This window comes from Amphimedon queenslandica, unplaced genomic scaffold (genome assembly GCF_000090795.2).
Source record: "Amphimedon queenslandica unplaced genomic scaffold, v1.1 AMPQUscaffold_13483, whole genome shotgun sequence".
Taxonomy (NCBI): Eukaryota; Metazoa; Porifera; class Demospongiae; order Haplosclerida; family Niphatidae; genus Amphimedon; species Amphimedon queenslandica.
The window spans coordinates 293,147-297,787 of NW_003546281.1; the positions used below are offsets into that span (position 1 = coordinate 293,147).

Genomic DNA, 4,641 nt, shown 5'->3' on the forward strand with positions numbered 1-4,641 from the left:
ATAGTCTTTTGTCTGCTGGACATTCAATGCAAAACAGTGCAATGGATCAATCCGCTGGTGCTGGGTAAGTAGGATGTTTTAACATAGACATTTGCTTTTTAAAATTTAATAACCAGTCATTACTGCAATAATAACAGTATTTTTAGTGATTTATAGGACAACTAAGATGCCAGCGTCTGAATGTCATCATATATTATGTACACAATAGACAGCTTGGATGCTAATTTTATTTTACTCGTTAAATAATTCAGATCAACTAGATCTAGAGTATTTGGCACCCCCAAAATATGAGCTCAAATAACATGGAAAGTAGTTTATGAGTCCCCTATTTATAGTTGTGTCTCCTAGTTATGTTAGGAGCCTCCTAGTTAGTTTTTTTTTTATTTTAGAGTGCCCCTAGTCATATTAGGAGTCCCTAGTCTGTGTACTTTCCATGTTATTTGAACTCGTATTTTGGGAATGCCAGATTCTCAAATTGATCCAATAGTATAATGGATTTTTAGGTGCATAAGATGGTTCAACTGCTGCACAAACTGATTAATATTATCGTTATGCACTAATTTCATAGATCTACTGTCCATATAAGGTATGATCATGAGGCAAAATTAATGACTTGATATTCATTTGATCATTTATGTGCATTGACAATTGACTCTAATTTGGTTAGTCAAAATGAGGCTATTTGGCAGTCCTGCTTCGTCAATAGGGAAAGTTTAAAGGGCACATTAATTTATGCATGGTAGCTGATGCTAAAGTTTTCTGCAGATATGTGAAAACACTGTAGTTATTGGTTAGTCACACTTATTTTTAACAAAATAATTATATTGATGTATATATATCTACTTAGGCAGCTCTATTTTGGAATTTTTCAGGACTAAAAAATTTATTGGTTGATTGTAATTACATGACCTACTATGATTCATCTTGTTCCCAACACATGGTGCTGCTCTATAGTGTGAAAGTAAGTTAATAGGTATCAGTACCGTATAGCGGGAAATTTTGGAGGGAATTAAATTTGGCGAATTTGGCGTTATGATAGCCATTCGCCAAAATTAAATCCGCCATTTTGAGCCATTATACGCATGCTCAATGGCACATGGCCACCAATTCGCCAAATTAAAATCCGCCAATCACCAAAATTTAGCAATTCACCAAATTTTAGTCCCTCCAAAATTTTCCGCTATACGGTATATCAAATAGTAATACTAGTACTAGTAATAGGTTATGCCACAAAACTATAAGTGCAACTTTGAACTAGACTTTACCGGAAGAATAAAGATATATTATTAGAATCCTAGTGGCAGCTTCTGCACACTGTAATTATAAAGGTCAGGTACTCTCCTTACAGTTCATTATATACATATGCATGTAGTTATGAGGTTTTCATCACCAAATAGTAAAAAAGCTAGCAAAAGTCAGCAAAGTAGTTGTTTGTTTGTCTTGTAGAAGTTATGATGTGGCAAAATTTTGCCACAAAATTTTGTATAATGCTCAACTTCTTGTCAGTTGATGCATTTAGTTGTTCCAAAATTGGTTGAGGTCTTTGGCTGAAAATTCATCAAAATTAATGATTAATTTTTTTAATTTTTAAACTTGTTTGATGCACATACATGTTCTTATGTTGTGTAGAAAATTTGAGCTCATTCTAATCAAAATTGGATTTTTACAAATTTTAAGCTGCTGAAAATATCAGGCCAAAAATTTCATTATGGTCTTTGGCTAAATTTTATCAAAATGACTAGGAGAGAAGTAATCATTTTCATAATTTTCCCAATGCATGCATCTACATGTTCTGATATGGTGTAAAAAAATTTGAGCTCATTCTAATCAAAATTAGATTTTTATGGAATTCCTAAAATTGCCCAGAAACCCAAGTACTATTGTCGTACTTTCAACTCATGAAAGTGATAATTGAAGTTAAGCGGTCTGAGAGAGAGAGAGAGAGAGAGAGAAAGCAAGAGAATACTGCAGTAGAGTACAGTATACAATAAGCAATAAGTAATCACAATAGAAAAAGCTTATATACACAAGACTTAATTACATACCAGTTACTATGGTGATTACAAAACACTTACTAATAATGTAAACACACATCAGGAATAAGATTAACATGGCCTAACAATAGTATACATGTACTAACACATACATTACCTAATAAGAATCATACACACACACACACACACATTAACTTATTTAATGTACTTTTTCCATGAAGTATATGTAATTAGTAGTGCCCATTCTATTTATAAGCCACCAGTAGTAGACTATCCCATTCCTTTAATGATACATGATCCACCAGTAGTAAACTATCCCATTCTTTTTAATGATCCACCAGTAGTAGACTACCCCATTCCTTTACCATTCCTTTAATGATCATAATCCACCAGTAGTAAACTATCACATTCCTTTAATGATGAATAATCCACCAGTAGTATTACCTCATTCCTTTAAAGATACATACTCTACCAGTAGTATTACCCCAATCCTTTTATGCTACATGATCCACCAGTAGTAGCCTACCCATTTTTTATTGTATCGTAACAATTACTCAAAATTATTCTCCAGTTTCAGACCTTGTCACTAATGGTTCATGTCCTGTGAATGGGACATTTTGATTTGTGATTCAAGAATTAAGAATTTTTAGTAATCAGAGTGATAAAATCTATTCTTTTCATGGAGGAAAGGTAGTACTGTACTAAATCATAGTGCCTAAATTTAATGGAAATGTTGTAATATTAAGTACCGGGGTATGCATTGTTTCTTAATGTTAATACTCTTGCACATTCTGCTACAGTTGTTGATGTTGGTCACACACTAACATGCTCATCATCGTCCGCTGCATGGTCAGCAATTGCTAATGCAAATGAAGTTTAAATGCCGATTGTGGTTCCTTTGATATGGGTTAGGCCTATTTGGAACTTCTATGTAGTATTTATCTGCAGGAGTTTTATTTTTGTCAATACAGTTGCAAATGGCTGGGTGAGTGTCCCATTTTCTGCCATGGGCTGGATACTGTGCATCATGCATGTCATTACAAATAAACTCACTAAGAATCTCATGACAGATGTACATACCCCAATGAACTTGTTATTTTGCAGGAAATATTGTTAAATGGCTGCAGTTAGGTGTACATGGCCTTTGTACCACCTCACAATCCCTTTGATCATACAGTAATTAGGTACATAGTACATGATTGTACTACTATTAGATGGAGTATATGGGTGGGAAACTATGAGAAGTACTGAAGTAGAAAGATCATAGTTTCCTTCAATTTAATTTTTAAGAAATGCAGGAAACTAGTATACAGCCTGTATATAGTTTCCTGCATTTCTTAGTTTCCTGCATTTTTTAAAAATTAAATTTAGCTTCCCACCCATATACTCACATCTATGTACTTAGTACCATAATTACTGTAAGATGAGATCAAAGAGACCGGAGGTGGTATACATAGGTGATCTACTTCTTAAATAAGCTAAGCAAAGTAGAGATCATCTATAGTTGCTACTGAGTGCCATGAGGTATCTTGTGTGCTTCATTTTTATTTTCTCATTATCAGTTGCTCAAGATTGTCCTCTACCATCCAACGCTAATATAGAGAATGCATTGACTACCTTACTGCTCAATGCTGATGGTAGTCAGTCATATTCTCCTAATGTAACAGGATCAGTTCAATATGTCTGTCAAGCTCAGGGGAACATGATTAATACTTATACAGAAGTTTCTCTAATTGCTACATACACTCCTAACCCAGGAGAAGCAGAAACTACTAGGATATTGTCAATGGGATGTAGCAATGGTACATGGAGTGGAAGAACTCAAGATGGACTAGATCCTCCTCCTGCCAGTGTTGTTGGTGTTTCTCCAAGAACCAATTGTTATCAATGTCGGGAAGGTTTTGGTGGTGATACTAGATGTAGAGGTAAGGCAATGATAACAATAATAATAATTGTTATTGTGATTAATTTTAGCCTGTAACAGTACATGTAATTCTGGACTGATGAGATGCACTGGATCAGGTTCTGGTGATTGCTGTTTATCATTTGCTGCTAATGGTCAGTGCAGTAATGACCTATCCTGTGCAACATCTGGTCCTTACTATGTTGCTACTGAGAGTAATAACTTCACTTGCAGTATGTTAATCGTAATTACGTGTATGCTAAGTATGATCATTATTCTTATTCCTGTTAGCTTGTAATCTAACCTGTGCTGATGGTTATGTTGTTAATTCCAATTGTACTGACTGTTATTTGGCTAGTATCTGTGATGCAGACAGTCTATGTATGAATGGAGGACAGTGTATACAGTATTCACCTCCTGATAACTACACTTGCAATTGTACTGGTACCAGATTCCAGGGAGTCAACTGTACTGGTGAGTTTGGCTTCTATTTACACATGTAGCTTACAATAGAACTAATCAACACTTATGAAGTATTTATATATTGAGTAGCACATCTCTATGATCCGTCAGAATTTATTCCAGACTATGTGTCTCATGTACCGGTACTTGTTTGTTCATACTATTGTACTTTATTGTATCATAACAATTGCTTCTCAGTTTCAGATCTTGTTACTGATGGTTCATGCCCTGCAAATGTATCATCTCTATTTGTAATTCGTGATTTAACCATCAATGTGCCTT

At 34.6% G+C, this 4,641-nt stretch overlaps 1 long non-coding RNA gene across 1 annotated transcript; it reads left to right on the top strand.

The window, feature by feature from the left end:
• The first annotated feature begins 419 nt into the window (after positions 1-419).
• LOC109580657 (uncharacterized) lies at positions 420-1,513 on the top strand. Its single transcript, XR_002184306.1, has 3 exons — positions 420-790; positions 848-961; positions 1,222-1,513. It is a non-coding gene; the product is annotated as an uncharacterized LOC109580657 (long non-coding RNA).
• The last annotated feature ends 3,128 nt before the right edge of the window (positions 1,514-4,641 follow it).